At 42.8% G+C, this 17269-nt stretch overlaps 1 non-coding gene across 1 annotated transcript; it reads left to right on the plus strand.

Moving 5' to 3' along the window:
* The first annotated feature begins 15025 nt into the window (after window positions 1–15025).
* On the plus strand, window positions 15026–15133 carry LOC130937466 (small nucleolar RNA R71). The gene has a single exon (XR_009068685.1). It is a non-coding gene; the product is annotated as a small nucleolar RNA R71 (small nucleolar RNA).
* The last annotated feature ends 2136 nt before the right edge of the window (window positions 15134–17269 follow it).

Consider the following 17269-nt stretch of genomic DNA (forward strand, 5'->3'; position numbering starts at 1 on the left):
CCCACTCTCATGGAACCTGTATGTCGACGGATCCTCAAACAAAACAGGAAGTGGAGCAGGGGTTATACTCGAAAGCGACCAAGGAACGCGGATAGAACTATCCCTAAAATTCGAGTTCCAGGCTTCGAACAACCAAGCCGAATACGAGGCCCTACTAGCAGGCCTAAAACTAGCCGAAGAAGTCGGAGCCCAGAGAATCACGATCTTCAGCGACTCCCAGGTCGTCACGTCACAAGTGAATGGAAGCTACCAGGCCAAAGACCCAACTATGAAAAAATACCTGGACCAAACACAAGCACAACTACGCCACTTTTCAGAAATACAGATCCAGCATATACCTCGGGAACAAAACGCCCGGGCAGACGCCCTCTCAAAGCTCGCCAGCACCAAGCCCGGAGGCAACAACAGAAGTCTCCTCCAGGAGACCTTACAATCCCCCTCCGTGATAAGAGATGAAGAAACGCTAAATATATCCAACCAACAGCAAGGATGGATGACCCCCATACTCAACTACCTGAAGTCGGGAACCCTCCCCACCGAAAGAAAGGAAGCTAAAAGACTCACGAAAGACGCCCAGAATTATACACTAATTCACGACGTATTATACAGAAGAGGATTCTCAATCCCCCTCCTTAGGTGCGTCCCGACCTCAGAAACAAAGAGCGTCCTCGAAGAAGTCCACGGAGGCATGTGTGGGAACCATCTCGGAGCTCGGGCATTATCCAAGAAAGTAGTCCAAGCCGGGTTCTACTGGCCGACCTTGCAAAGAGACGCAACGGAATTTGTGAAAATATGCCCCCCTGCCAAAAACACGCCAATTTTCACAAAGCACCACCCGAAGACCTTATCAGCATCACCGCACCATGGCCCTTCGCAAAATGGGGACTTGACCTACTCGGCCCGTTCCCCCAAGGACTGGGGCAAGTCAAATACCTCATAGTAGGGGTCGACTACTTCACAAAGTGGATCGAAGCTGAACCCTTAGCCACCATTACGGCTCAGAAAAGTCGCAAATTCCTATACAAAAACATTGTCACAAGGTTCGGAGTCCCCTACTCCATCACAACAGACAACGGAACACAGTTCACAGACAGAAGTTTTCAGAACTTGGTGGCCGAACTAAAAATCAAACAACAATTCACCTCAGTCGAGCACCCGCAAGCCAACGGACAAGCAGAAGCTGCAAATAAAGTCATCTTGGCCGGGTTAAAACGGAGACTCCAAGAAGCCAAAGGGGCATGGGCCGAAGAGCTCCCCCAGGTGCTATGGGCATATCGGACAACTCCACACTCTACAACGGGAGAATCGCCATTCCGACTATCTTACGGGATGGAGGCAATGATTCCTATCGAAATAGAGGAAAGGTCACCCAGAGTCATCTTCTACAGCGAAGAAGATAACCCGCAGGCACAAAAGGAAGAACTCGACCTCCTCCCCGAGGTCCGAGAAAGAGCCCGGATCCGAGAAGAAGCCTTAAAACGGCGAACGGCCCTCAGATACAATCAGAGAGTAATAAAGCGAAGCTTCTCCATTCACGACCTGATTCTAATCCGAAATGACATCGGAACACAAAAGTCGGGAGAAGGAAAGCTAGCTGCAAATTGGAAAGGACCCTACAAGGTAACGGAAGTCTTAGGGACAGGCTATTACAAAGTATCCGACCTAGAAGGCAATGAGCTGCCCAGGGCCTGGCACGCCTGTAATCTAAGACGGTACTACAGCTAGAAAAACTTAACCCGAGGTGTACTCTTTTTCCCTACAAGGGTTTTTTAATGAGACACCCGGTTAAGTAAGACACCCGACCTAGTCAAGGGTAAAACACTCTGTAAATATTCTTTCTTTTTTAATACTAATCAAATTTCTCTATTTTCTTTTCTTCTTCCTCATGATGAAACAAATCAAAGTACCCCGCCAAGGCGCATTAATTTATGCTCGGCAAAACGCAAAAAATCATTTGCCAAAAACCGCACAAGGTCGGCAAAGATAAAGCGACGAGGTTCAAATTAATGTGAGAAGTTATAAAGTAACTCTGAAAAGGTTCAAAAAGCCAAATAAAAAGAGATTACAAAAATAACTTAAAAGGCCGACCAACGACAAGGTCGGACCCAACAAAGGGAAGTACTCGAACACCCGAGGTCCGAGGAAAAACCCGGATCCAAGAAAGAAGCCTTAAAGCGGCAAAAGCCAAGATTTCGAAAACGCTTACTAAAAGTTGCTATACAAGAACAACTAAAAAGTACAAGCGAAAAAACGAAATCAAAGGAAGAGGCAAAGCCAAGATTTCGAAAACGCTTGCTAAAAAGTTGCTATACAAAAACAACTAAAAAGTACAAGCGAAAAAACGAAATCAAAGGAAGAGACAGAGCAAAGTTTCAAAGCGCTAGCTAAAAAAGTTGTTATCCAAAAACAACTAAAAAAGCATAAAAGCGGAACAAAAAGTCAAAACGCGAATAAAACACCATAAAGCTAAAAAGTTACTACAAGTAGCTAAAAGCAAAAAGGTGTCCAAAGCGTTCACAGAAACCATCCAAAAGCAAAAGAGCCCACAGGCCGGGCAAAAAACCAAAAATAAAAGATTACAGAGGATCAAGGTCCTTTCCGGACTCCACATCAACAGAAGGCTGCGGAGGAAACATAGAAATCGGGACTGCATCAACGGCACCGTCATCCCGGCTTGAAACCTCCACACCAGATCCATCCCCGGCCAAAGGTGAAGTCGGGTCCGCAACCGGAACCTTAAGGTCGGACACCGGAACCTTGGGATCGGACACCGGAACCTCATCCTCATTGGGAGCAGGAACAATCTTTCCCTCCACAACAACGTTATCCGTACTAAATAAGCTCAGATCCAGGTCAGGAGCAAGAACCCGGACCTGAGCCTTCAAATTCTCGAACATAGCATCCATACCCTTAGCCACATGGCCTTCCAGCTCGTAAAAATCATCCTGAGCAGATTGCAACTTCTCCCTTGTCTCCACAAGCTCGGCATATATCCGAGTATAATTCTCCGCCGCCGCCTTCGCCATCTCCTCGGACGCTTTCGCTGCCGCCACAGCCGCGGTAGCTTTAGCTTTCTCCTTCTCCAAAGAGGCCTCCAGCTCCGTAATCCTAGCAGCCTTCAGCTCACTAATCTTCTTGAACTCGGACTGAGCCTTCTCAAGTCGGGAGCTGGTCGCGCCAATGGGGGATTTCTTGAACTCCCGGGCAATAGCAGCATGAAGACTGGCCATCCGAACACAACTCCGCGCCATATACTGAAAATGATGCTCCATAGACACGTCATCAGTAGAGATAAAAGTCTGAGGGAGAATATGCTGTTCAATCCAACCGAGAGCATCGAAATCCTTATCATTAAAACCCGCAAGCTCTTGAGAGGTCTTCTGCTTCTTGGGGGGAGGACCCGAGAACGGGGGAGGAGAAGAGGTAGCAGGCCCGGAGGTCGGAGGATCTTGACTTATAGCTCGGAACTGGGGAGTCGGAATAGTCTTCGACCGAGTCTGAACACCCACAGTAGTCTTCTGCGGAGAAGATCGGGCAGAAGCCGCCCCAGCCTCGATATTTCGAGCAGCCACAGATTTCTTCGTCCGACGAAGAAACTTCATGGAATCCGCCTGAGAAGACATCTCTGCAGAAATAAAAAGAAAAGGATTACCACAACAGAAATTCCACCAAAACAAGCAAAACCAAAATACTAAGAAAAGATGAATCTCGAAGAGGTCGGGAACTACCTAACTCGGAACGGAGAAGGCTTGGATCTCCCAACATTTTCTTCGTGTCCAAGTGAGGTGCCCGACCCCATAAACTGCTCACCACACCCACAAAAGCCTGCTCCACCTCATCTAGACTCTCAAAAGTATACTTAGCAGACACTACATTCTCCTGCCAACAAAGAGGAAAAGAAGGCTCCCCACTCTCATCTAGAAAGAAAGGTCGGACGTCTCCAGTAGCCCGGACCTTGAAATAAAAATTCTTAAAATCATGAAAGGACTCATCATACAGGGTGCAAAACTTCCTTCCCTGGTTAGCCCTAAAAGAAACCCAAGATACCTTCCCTCCACCCGACCCCGGCTTCGTCAACACAAACAAATAGGAAAATAAAGCAAGTGAGGGAGAGACGCCCAAAAACTGACACAAAAGTTGAAACAGCTTTAAAAACGCCCAAGAATTCGGATGGAGCTGCGTAGGGGCAAGGTTACAAGACCACAACACCTCGGACTCCAGATCGGTAAAGGGAAGTCGGACATTCAGCTTAGAGAAAAAACAATCATAAGCATAAAAGAAGAGCTTCTCGGAACTATCTAAAGGCGGGAAGCACACTCTCTCCTCGGATTCCAGGGCTACTAGTTCATAATCCCTCTCAGACTCTCTATTCTCACATATGCTACAGTGCCTACGGAACCTAGCCAAATATTCAGAATCTACCACAGAAGGGACTTTTAGGGGAAGAGGGTCTACCCAACCAAGACCACTTGGAATCTTGGTCGACATCGCTTGAAGAACCTTTCGAGACATGAAACTCTTACCTACAAAGAAGAAGTACAACAGCAAGCAAAAATCACATAAAGCAGACAGCGAAAACCCGTTCAGCCAAGCAAGAAACAAAAACCCAACAAAAGAAAATACGGCAACCCGGAACAAAGTACCAGAAAAACAAAAAGAGCCCCCCCCCCCCCCCCATATACAAACAAAGCAATGGCGGCGCCTCTTTTTGGGGCAACCCAGGCATAAAGAAAGAAGAAACAGACAAAGAGCCACACAAAAGAACAGAAAGCATATGTACACAAAGAAAAGAGACGGGAACAAACCTGGAAGAAAGAAAGAAGACGACGAGCTCCGAAGCAAGGAGAACGAAACGGCGGCACAGAGGAAACCCCGGAAAGATGCACGGAAAGATTCGGGGAAGAAGAACAAAGAGAAAGAAGAAGCGGTGCTCGAAAAAGAGATGGCGAAAACTTAGAAAAACAGGAAGGAACAGAATAAAACGAAGAAAAAGGAAGGGAGCAAATAAATAATGCCTTCACAGAGCCCGAACGGAAATCGAGGAGAAACGGTAAAATGCAATAAATGCAGGAACGGCCGTTTTTTGAAATTTGAAAAACAACTATGCCCGAGCTCGACCTCCCAAAAAGGACGAACTCGGGCAGGGGCACTGTTCATACCCTGGCCGAGCTCCTCCAACTCGGCAAAATCCATGAAAGGTCCGACCTCGTCCCAAGGCCCACGCCTGAGGTCGGACCTCGGACAATAAACCTAAGAAGGCCCATCAAAAGGAACGCAGCCCAAAACCTAAAGGCCGAAAAGGCCTAGGAAAGGCGGTTCCACAAAGATAGAGGTAAAACTCCCAAAAGATAAGATAAGATAAGAATATCTTATCCAGGGAAGATCACGACCAACTACTATAAATACACTGGAGCACCCAGGTATGGCATTCATTCCACATTCTACACATATCTGCTTGGACCCATGCTAACTTAAGCATCGGAGTGTCATTGCAGGTACAACCACCAACCGCCAACACATCAAGCTCGGGTCCCTGACCCCCACCTCGGGCATCTCCAGACGACCGAGCTACACGTTTCAGGTAACCCCCGGAACAAGATGCATACTATCTTCAATTGTTGACTTATGTCCTGCATAATCCTCAAAGTTGCTTGCTTCTCAAGCCCTTAATTATATGGTTAGTGTGCATAAACTGAGTGTGGTTCCTGGATTTGTTTTGGTGTGTGAACACCAAACTTAATTGTTTTGCCACTGTCTCAGATGCAACAAGTCAACCATAATTGAAACCATGTGTACTTGCTAAAGGTTAATGAAATTAAAGCTAGGAAACAATTCATCAGTTGAATAATGTGTTTGATTGCTTGGAGCTAGAATCATGCAAGAGGTGAGAATGTGTTTTTAAATGATATTCTTGGTGGAACACCAAACTTAGAAGTTTTCATTCTCCCTCAAATTGTTTTGGTGTGCAACACCAAACTTAGCTCCTTGCAATGCATACCAATTATTCAACATCTTTATTGAAAAGCTATGAAAAAGATAACTACCTCAGGTTGGGTTGCCTCCCAACAAGCGCACTTTTATTGTCACTAGCTTGACATCTTCTGTTCTACTGATCATGGAGGTTGAAAATCACAGTGTCTTAGCTTGTCTTTCTTTACTGTGAACTTCCTTCCGGTTTCCTCTTTGATGACCTCTATAGATTCTTGTGGAAGGATCTTAGTCACAATGTAGTGCTCAAGTAACTGTGGGGACACCTTCAAGGGTTGAATATTGATCATCACTCGATCCCCTAGTGAAAACTTTCCAGTGAGGATTTTTTGCTTTTCTTTAGTTCTATCCTCTGCTTCTTCTTGAAAGAATTCCTTGTTGTGTTTTTCTTGGCTGGTGCTTCCTTTGTCCAATATTTTCTCATTGTCCTCTATGATCCCTTTCCATCCTTCCTTCTTTGTAGCATCTTTGTTGTTGGTTGGTTTGTCTTCAATGGTTTTGAAGAAAGTATCTGGTTTCTTCTCACCCATTTCTGCAAAGTACTTCGCCAGTTGAGCTATCTGCTCCTCAATTCCTCTCATTAACATCTCTTGGTTCCTTGTTGTCTCCTCTTGATGTTTCATTATTCTCTCCATTAGGATCTCCAAGTTTGTGATTCTCTGAGAGTCTTGTGAGGTTGGTTGGTTATGACATGTTAAAGGTAGGAAGGGTGGGTGTGGTGGTGGCATGTAGTGGTTGTTATTGCTGTAATGATGTTTTTGTTGATTTGTGAAATTATGGTTGTTATAATTGAAGTCCCTTGGTTTGTGATTTTGGTACTCGTTCCTTCTCCAGTTGAAATGAGTCTGAGAGTGTCTGTGTTGTGAGTATTGGCTTTGGGGGGTATTAGTGGGTGGGGGATGTTGATTGGTTGTGGTCATGGGATTGCCCTGGTGGAAACTTCCTTGTTCTTGATGTTGAGGCTCCCTTATTCTCAGATAAGAATGAGGTCTCCATGGTGGAAATTTGGCATTCACTGCAGCAGACAGTTCCATATTTTACTGTGTTTGATGGTGCATTTGTCCGTTTAGGTCCTTGAACGCATTCGCCCCTTCAATATTCGTCACTTCTTTTTCTGGGATTGCATTCTGTGATTTCTCAAATGAGTGTCGGTTGTTGACTTCGTTGTCATTGAAGTCTGAAATTCCTTGGGCAGTTGTTGTTGCTCTGAGTAGGCCATCTGAGAAGTAATCCACTGCTTTTCTTGTTTCTGGGGTCAATCCTTCATAGAAAGCTCGGAAGCCCACTTTATCAGTCGCTTTCTTGTATCTTTCCCATGCCTTGAAGAGTGGTTCTTCGTCTCCTTGTGTGAATAGATGTTCCTCCTTTTCCAGCTGGATGATCTGTCTAGATGAGGTGAATTTGGCCAGAAATTTGGTAACCAAATCATCCCAACTAGTGATACTTCCTTGAGGAAAAGTTTCAAACCATTGTGCAGCTTCACCCTTTAATGAGAAGGGAAATAACAGAATCTTATAAGTGTCATGATCTGAACCATCGGTTTTGACTGCATTACAGGTCTTTAGAAAGTGGATATGTGCTGCTGAGGATCTTCCGATGGATTTCCGTCAAAAGAACAATTGTTCTTGATGAGTGTAATGAGTGGTGGCTTCATGTCATGATCCCCTTTGTCTGTAGGAACTTGATTTCCTGTGATATGCAAACAATCAGGATGACCAAACAACAACACGCTTGAGAATTAGGTACAGTTATTTGAGATAAATTGTTAGTGAGTTAATAGGGGCAATTTCTCAAACAGTTAGTGTGTTAGTAAGAATTAGAATAACAGAAAAGAAAAAAAATGCTTAATCTAGACCTCCACTTCACTTAATCACTGTCAATCTATTTCAATCCCCGGCAACGGCGCCAAAAACTTGATGTGTGGAAAACGATCCAACACAAAACTCACCGGCAAGTGTACCGGGTCGCATCAAGTAATAATAACTCACATGAGTGAGGTCGATCCCACAGGGATTGAAGGATTGAGCAATTTTGGTTTAGTGGGTGGTTTAGTCAAGCGAATCAAGTGTTGGTTGAGTGATTTGTGTTTAACAGGAAGTAAATGACAGTAAATGTAAAGGGAGAGGGGAATTTGCAGTAAATTAAAGAACAGGAAGGTAAAATGGACTGAATCTTAAAGAACAAGAAAGTAAATGACTGAAACTTAAAGTGCAAGAAATGTAAATTGCAGTAACTTAAATTGCAAGAAATATAAACTGCTTGAATATAAAAGGGAATTGAGGAATGGGATTGCAGGATCTAAACAAAGAAGAAGTAAATTGCAACAATCAATTAAGTAGAAGATGAATTGGAGTAAACTGAAATTCAAACAGAATAGGAAATTAAAATGCAGCAAGGTTCACAGAAGAACCAAAAGTAAAATTGGGTCTCAGGTCTCAAGAGACTAGGTAGCAGAGCCTAGATCTCTATTTGCCTTCCTAGATCCAAGTTAACAAAGCAATTGACAAGAATTAGAAGAGGAAGCAGTAAAGAAAATGTAAATAGATTCAATTATGCAGAAAGAGAAGTAAAGAGAATTTGAATGGGAATTGAGACAGAATTTCCTCAATTTCTCACACCCAAAACTCAGAAACAGAAGATTAGAAATGCTCAGGCAAGAATGAGGAAGAAGAGAGATCAATTCTCCTCCCCAATTCTCAGAAATCTCAGTGAAGTCACCAAGAACAAGTGCCAAAGCTCAAAAGAAAGGTAAAAGTAAAATTCAAAAGTGAAGGTAAAAGTGTGTGTGTAAAAGTCCTAATTACATCAAACTAACTCCTATTTATACACTTTCTATTCTTGGATATTGGGATTTGGATGGGCTTTTGAATTGGTGAAGAATTGAATTCAAAATGGATTTTTAATTTGAATTTTTGGCCCAAAATGTTGCTCCAGGAGGCTGCCCTGCCCTTGTGGAGGGCAGGGCAGAAAATTGATGCTTGGCGTGAGAATTGGTGCGGCGTTGGTGCGGCCTTGGGCGAGCTTGGCGCGGCATGGTGCGTGGAACGCTGCCCTGCCCACGCCAAGGGCAGGGCAGAAAATTGGTGCGCGCTGGATGGCCCTGGTGCGCGCGCTGATGCTGCCTTGGTCGAGAGTTGTGCGTGCCAGAATCGTGCGTGGTGCGCCAAAGTTGTGTGCTATCCAAATGCTGCCCTGCCCGCGCCAAGGGCAGGGCAGAGTTTCCAAAGTGAGGTCCCGTGTTCGAAACACAGCTGGGACAAACTCTCAATTAATTTTCTTGGTTTCTTGGCACGGCACTCAACCTTAAGTCCTAGCTTCCTCATGGTTCCTTGTTCGATCCTTGTGGCATGCATGGGTGATATTTTTCCTTTGAATTTCTTCCTTGGAGAGCCCGATTCTACCCTTATGGAGGGCAGGGCAAGGTTCTCTTCTTCTTGGTTCCAAGGCACAAAATTGTGCTCTGCCCTTGGAGTGGGCAGGGCAGAGTTGCCTTCTCTTCTTGGTTCTCTTATGTTGCCCTCCTAGAGGGCAGTGTGCCCTTGTGGAGGGCAATGTTGCCTCCCCCTTTGTATGCGGCACGCTTCTTCTCTCCTTTGCCACACTTTCCTTTCCTTGGGCTACACTTCTTAGGCCACGCTTTTCCTTTTCTTTTCTTTTCTTCACCTACAATAAACCAAAACAACCACTCCAAGTATCACTAAATTCAAGAGGCTTATAAATCAATTAAAGTTCAATTAAAATTAGCTTAAACCTCATGGATTAACATTAATTTCATGGTGGTTGCTTGATTTAGAGAAGTTATGCATTTTCACTCCAAATCACTTACTTAGGATGCAAGAAAGTGCATAAATGCTAACAAAACAAGTGAAATTAGCTTGAAAAATGGGTATATGATGACTTGTCATCACTCTTCGAGCTCAAAAAGAAGGCCAGGAAAGGAACCAATGGTGACCGAACCCCCATCTTATGATGCAAGAAAATTTAGGTCCCAATTCCACGAAGGAAGATATCACAGACTCATAAAGACAAGGCATGTCATTTACGAGAATGGTTGGTGCGCGAAGTTGTGATCACTACAACTTCGCACAACTAACCAGCAAGTGCACTGGGTCGTCCAAGTAATACCTTACGCGAGTAAGGGTCGATCCCACGGAGATTGTTGGTATGAAGCAAGCTATGGTCACCTTGTAAATCTTAGTCAGGCAAACTCAAATGTATATGATGATGAACGAAAATAACATAAAGGATAAAGATAGTGATACTTATGTATATCATTGGTGTAAGAGCTTCAGACAAGCGTATGAAGATGCCTTCCCTTCCGTCTCTCTGCTTTCCTACTGCCTTCATCCAATCCTTCTTACTCCTTTCCATGGCAAGCTCGTGTAGGGTTTCACCGTTGTCAGTGGCTACCTCCCATCCTCGCAGTGAAAGCTAATGCTCACGCACTCTGTCACAGTACGGCCAATCACCGGTTCGGTTCCCGCCCCTACTGGAATAGAATCCCTCTTTTGCGTCTGTCACTAACGCCCAGCAGGTTAGAGTTTGAAGCACGTCACAGTCATTCAATCATTGAATCCTACTCAGAATACCACAGACAAGGTTTAGACCTTCCGGATTCTCTTGAATGCCGCCATCAAGTCCTGCCTATACCACGAAGACTCCGATTAAAGAATCCAAGAGATATTCACTAAGCCTTGGTTGCTTGTAGAACAAGAATGGTTGTCAGTCACCTTGTTCATAGGTGAGAATGATGATGAGTGTCACGGATCATCACATTCGTCAAGTTGAAGAACAAGTGATATCTTAGAACAAGAACAAGCGGAATTGAATGGAAGAACAATAGTAATTGCATTAATACTCGAGGTACAGCAGAGCTCCACACCTTAATCTATGGTGTGTAGAAACTCCACCGTTGAAAATACATAAGAACAAAAGTGATCATTGGTTTCGGCCCCAGAGAGGGAACCAGAAGAACCAAGATGAAAATACAATAGTAAAAGGTCCTATTTATAGAAAACTAGTAGCCTAAGGTGTACAGAAATGAGTAAATGACATAAAAATCTACTTCCGGGCCCACTTGGTGTGTGCTTGGGCTGAGCAATGAAGGAATTTCTTGTAGAGACCTTTTCTGGAGTTAAACGCCAGCTTTCATGCCAGTTTGGGCGTTTAACTCCAAATTTTATGCCAGTTCCGGCGTTTAACGCTGGAATTTCTGTAGGTGACTTTGAGCGCCGGTTTGGGCCATCAAATCTTGGGCAAAGTATGGACTATTATATATTGCTGGAAAGCCCAGGATGTCTACTTTCCAACGCCGTTGAGAGCTCGCCAATTGGTCTTCTGTAGCTCCAAAAAATCCACTTCAAGTGCAGGGAGGTCAGAATCCAACAGCATCTGCAGTCCTTTTTGGTCTCTGAATCAGATTTTTGCTCAGGTCCCTCAATTTCAGCCAGAAAATACCTGAAATCACAGAAAAACACACAAACTCATAGTAAAGTCCAGAAAAGTGAATTTTAACTAAAAACTAATAAAAATATAATAAAAACTCAACTAAAACTACTAAAAACATACTAAAAACAATGCCAAAAAGCGTACAAATTATCCGCTCATCACAACACCAAACTTAAATTGTTGCTTGTCCCCAAGCAACTGAAAATCAAATAAGATAAAAAGAAGAGAATATACTATAGACTCCAAATTATCAATGAAACTAAGCTCCAAATTAGATGAGCGGGACTAGTAGCTTTTTGCCTCCGAACAGTTTTGGCATCTCACTTTATCCTTTGAAATTCAGAATGATTGGCTTCTTTAGGAACTCAGAATCCAGATAGTGTTATTGATTCTCCTAGTTAAGTATGATGATTCTTGAACACAGCTACTTATTGAGTCTTGGCCGTGGCCCAAAGCACTCTGTCTTCCAGTATTACCACCGGATACATACATGCCACAGACACATAATTGGGTGAACCTTTTCAGATTGTGACTCAGCTTTGCTAAAGTCCCCAATTAGAGGTGTCCAGGGTTCTTAAGCACACTCTTATTGCCTTGGATCACAACTTTATTTCTTTCTTTTTCTCTTTCTCCTTTTTTTTTCGTTTTTCTCCTTCTTTTTCTCTTTTTTTTTTGTATTCACTGCTTTTTCTTGCTTCAAGAATCATTTTTATGATTTTTCAGATCCTCAGTAACATGTCTCCTTTTTCATCATTCTTTCAAGAGCCAACAATTTTAACATTCATGAACCACAAATTCAAAAGACATATGCACTGTTTAAGCATACATTCAGAAAACAACAAGTATTGTCACCACATCAAACTAATTAAGCTAGTTTTAAAGATGAATTTGAAATCCTGTACTTCTTGTTCTTTTGTGATAAAAACAGTTTTCATTTAAGAAAGGTGATGGATTCATATTCATAGCTTTAAGGCATAGACACTAAGACACTAATGATCATAAGACACAAACATGGATAAACATAAGCATAAATTTTCGAAAAACAGAAGAATAAAGAACAAGGAGATTAAAGAACGGGTCCACCTTAGTGATGGCGGCTCTTTCTTCTTCTTGAAGATCCTATGGAGTGCTTGAGCTCCTCAATGTCTCTTCCTTGTCTTTGTTGCTCCTCTCTCATGATCCTTTGATCTTCTCCAATTTCATGGAGGAGGATGGAATGTTCTTGGTGCTCCACCCTTAGTTGTCCCATGTTGGAACTCAATTCTCCTAGGGAGGTGTTTACTTGCTCCCAATAGTCTTGTGGAGGAAAGTGCATCCCTTGAGGTATCTCGGGGATTTCTTGATGAGAGGGGTCTCTTGTTTGCTCCATCTTCTTCTTAGTGATGGGCTTGAGGTCATGCCTTCTCAGTTGAACCGGCTTTGGATGCCATAAATGGTTATGGAAAAACAAAAAGCAATGCTTTTACCACACCAAACTTAAAAGGTTTGCTCGTCCTCGAGCAAAAGAAGAAAGAAGAGAGTAGAAGAAAAAGAAATGAGGAAGAAGGGAGTGGCTTTGTGTTCGGCCAAAGAGGGGAAGAAGTGGTGTTTTATGAAGGATGGATGTGAGTGGTGAAGAGAAAGAGATGTTGAGGTGATTGGTGAATGGGTGAAGAAGAAGAGAGAGTGGTGGGGTTGTTTGGGGATCCTGTGGGGTCCAAAGATCCTGAGGTGTCAAGGAAAAGTCATCCCTGCACCAAATGGCATCAAAAATCACGTTTTGAGCCAATTCTGGCGTTAAACGCCGGGCTGGTGCCCATTCCTGGCGTTTAACGCCAGGTTCTTGCCCTTCTCTGGCGTTTAACGCCAGTCTGGTGCCCCTTTCTGGCGTTAAACGCCCAGAATGGTGCCAGACTGGGCGTTAAACGCCCAACTGCTAGCCTCACTGGCGTTTAAACGCCAGTGAGTTCTTCCTCCAGGGTGTGCTATTTTTCTTCCTGTTTTTCATTCTGTTTTTGCTTTTTTCATTGATTTTGTGACTTCTTATGATCATCAACCTACAAAAAAGATAAAATAACAAAAGGAAATAGTTAATTATAAAACATTGGGTTGCCTCCCAACGAGCGCTTCTTTAATGTCAGTAGCTTGACAGAGGACTCTCATGGAGCCTCATAAATGATCAGAGCAATGTTGGAACCTCCCAACACCAAACTTAGAGTTTGAATGTGGGGGTTCAACACCAAACTTAGAGTTTGGTTGTGGCCTCCCAACACCAAACTTAGAGTTTGACTGTAGGGGCTCTATTTGTCTCTGAATTTGAGGGAAGCTCTTCAAGCTTCCTCTCCATGGTGACAGAGGGATATCCTTGAGCCTTAAACACATAGGATTCTTCATTCACTTGAATGATCAGTTCACCTCCATCAACATTAATCACAGCCTTTGCTGTGGCTAGGAAGGGTCTGCCAAGGATGATGGATTCATCCATGCACTTCCCAGGATCTTGTCTCTTTTGAGGTAATTTCTGCCTAGACAAGTCATCCAGTTCTTTGGTGAGCAAGGGAGGTTCATCTTCCCAAGTCTCATTTCCAAATAACTTGTCATTTAGCTTCATGATTGCTCCAAGGTATTTAGCAACTTGCTCTTCAGTGACATACTCATCCTCTTCAGAGGGAGAATACTCATCAGAGCTCATGAAAGGCAGAAGTAAGTCCAATGGAATCTCTATGATCTCATTTTGAACCTCAGATTCCCATGGTTCCTCATTGGGGAACTCAGAGGAGATTGGTGCACGCCCATTGAGGTCTTCCTCAGTGGCGTCCACCTCCTCTCTTTCCTCTCCATATTCGGCCATGGTTATGGCTTTGCACTCTCCTTTTAGATTTTCTTCTGTATTACTTGGGAGAGTACTAGGAGGGAGTTCAGTCACTTTCTTGCTCAGCTGTCCCACTTGTGCCTCCAAATTCCTGATGGAGGACCTTGTTTCAGTCATGAAACTTTGAGTGGTTTTGATTAGATCAGAGACCATGGTTGCTAAGTCAGAGGTATTCTGCTTAGGACTCTCTGTCTGTTGCTGAGAAGATGATGGAAAAGGCTTGCCATTGCTAAACCTATTTCTTCCACCATTATTATTATTGAAACCTTGTTGAGGTCTCTCTTGATTCTTCCATGAGAAATTTGGGTGATTTCTCCATGAAGAATTATAGGTGTTTCCATAGGGTTCTCCTAGGTAATTCACCTCTTCCATTGAAGGGTTCTCAGGATCATAGGCTTCTTCCTCAGATGAAGCTTCCTTAGTACTGCTTGGTGCATTTTGCATTCCAGACAGACTTTGAGAGATCAAATTGATTTGTTGAGTCAATATCTTGTTCTGAGCCAAAATGGCATTCAGAGTATCAATCTCAAGAACTCCTTTCTTCTGATTAGCCCCATTGTTCATAGGATTCCTTTCAGAAGTGTACATGAATTGGTTGTTTGCAACCATTTCAATAAGCTCTTGAGCTTCTGTAGGCGTCTTCTTCAGATGAAGAGATCCTCCAGCAGAGCTATCCAAAGACATCTTGGATAGTTCAGAGAGGCCATCATAGAAAATACCTATGATACTCCATTCAGAAAGCATGTCAGAAGGGCACTTTCTGATTAATTGTTTGTATCTTTCCCAAGCTTCATAGAGGGATTCTCCATCCTTCTGTCTGAAGGTTTGGACTTCCACTCTAAGCTTACTCAATTTTTGAGGTGGAAAGAACTTTGCCAAGAAGGCATTGACTAGCTCTTCCCATGAGTCCAGGCTTTCTTTAGGTTGTGAATTCAACCATGTTCTAGCTCTGTCTCTTACAGCAAAAGGGAATAGCATAAGTCTGTAGACCTCAGGGTCAACCCCATTAGTCTTGACTGTGTCACAGATTTGCAAGAACTCAGCTAAAAACTGATGAGGATCTTCCAATGGAAGTCCATGAAACTTGCAGTTCTGTTGCATTAGAGAAACTAATTGAGGCTTAAGCTCAAAGTTGTTTGCTCCAATGACAGGGATAGAGATGCTTCTCCCATAGAAGTCGGGAGTAGGTGAAGTAAAGTCACCAAGCACCTTCCTTGCATTGTTGGCATTGTTGTTGTTTTCGGCTGTCATGTGTTCTTCTTCTTTGAAGATTTCTGTTAGGTCCTCTATAGAGAATTGTGCCTTAGCTTCTCTTAGCTTTTGCATCAAGGTCCTTTCAGGTTCAGGGTCAGCTTCAACAAGAATGCCTTTGTCTCTGCTCCTGCTCATATGAAAGAGAAGAGAACAAGAAAATGTGCAATCCTCTATGTCACAGTATAGAGATTCCTTGGAGTGTCAGAGGAAAAGAAGAGTAGAAGACAGAAGTAGAAAATTCGAACCTATCAAAGAAGATGGAGTTCGAATTTTGCATTAAGGGATAGTGTTAGTCCATAAACAGAAGGATGTGAGAAGAAGGGAAGTAATTTTCGAAAATTAAGTAAAAGATTTTGGAAAATTTTTGAAAAACACTAATTGATTTTCGAAAATAAGAGTGGGAAAGAAATCAAGTGATTTTTGAAAAAGATTTTGAAATTAGAAGTTAAAAAGATTTGATTGAAAACTATTTTGAAAAAGATGTGGTTAAGAAGATATGATTGGTTTAAAAAAATGTGATTGAAAAAAATATGATTTGAAAACAATTTTAAAAGATATGATTTGAAAACAATTTGAAAAGATATGATTTTAAAAATTAATGACTTGCCTAACAAGAAAAGATATGATTCAAACATAAAACCTTCCTCAACAGAAAAGGCAAAAAATGTTCAATCAAATCATTAATTGTTAGTAAGTATCTTTGAAAAAGGAAAGAAATTGATTTTGAAAACATTTGATTGAAAAGATATGATTTGAAAAAGATTTGATTTTGAAAAACTTTGAAAACTTGAAAAAAATTTGATTTTGAAAACAAAATCTTCCCCCTTTGCCATCCTGGCGTTAAACGCCCAGAATGGTGCACATTCTGGCGTTTAACGCCCAAACTACTACCCTTTTGGGCGTTAAACGCCCAGCCAGGCACCCTGGCTGGCGTTTAAACGCCAGTCTGTCTTCTTCACTGGGCATTTTTGAATGCCCAGCTTTTTCTGTGTGATTCCTCTGCAGTATGTTCTGAATCTTCAATTCTCTGTATTATTGACTTGAAAAGACACAAATTAAAAATATTTTTGGATTTTTAATAATAAGGAATAATCAAAATGCAACTAAAATCAAATAATAATGCATGCAAGACACCAAACTTAGCAGTTTGTATACTACTGACACTAACAAAATGAGAATGCATATGAGAAACAACAAAACACTCAAGTCAATAGAATTCAAAGATCAAAACAAGAAAATCATCAAGAAACTACAACTTCGCACAACTAACCAGCAAGTGCACTGGGTCGTCCAAGTAATACCTTACGCGAGTAAGGGTCGATCCCACGGAGATTGTTGGTATGAAGCAAGCTATGGTCACCTTGTAAATCTTAGTCAGGCAAACTCAAATGTATATGATGATGAACGAAAATAACATAAAGGATAAAGATAGTGATACTTATGTATATCATTGGTGTAAGAGCTTCAGACAAGCGTATGAAGATGCCTTCCCTTCCGTCTCTCTGCTTTCCTACTGCCTTCATCCAATCCTTCTTACTCCTTTCCATGGCAAGCTCGTGTAGGGTTTCACCGTTGTCAGTGGCTACCTCCCATCCTCGCAGTGAAAGCTAATGCTCACGCACTCTGTCACAGTACGGCCAATCACCGGTTCGGTTCCCGCCCCTACTGGAATAGAATCCCTCTTTTGCGTCTGTCACTAACGCCCAGCAGGTTAGAGTTTGAAGCACG

This window comes from Arachis stenosperma, chromosome 6, assembly GCF_014773155.1.
Source record: "Arachis stenosperma cultivar V10309 chromosome 6, arast.V10309.gnm1.PFL2, whole genome shotgun sequence".
Classification (NCBI taxonomy): domain Eukaryota; kingdom Viridiplantae; phylum Streptophyta; class Magnoliopsida; order Fabales; family Fabaceae; genus Arachis; species Arachis stenosperma.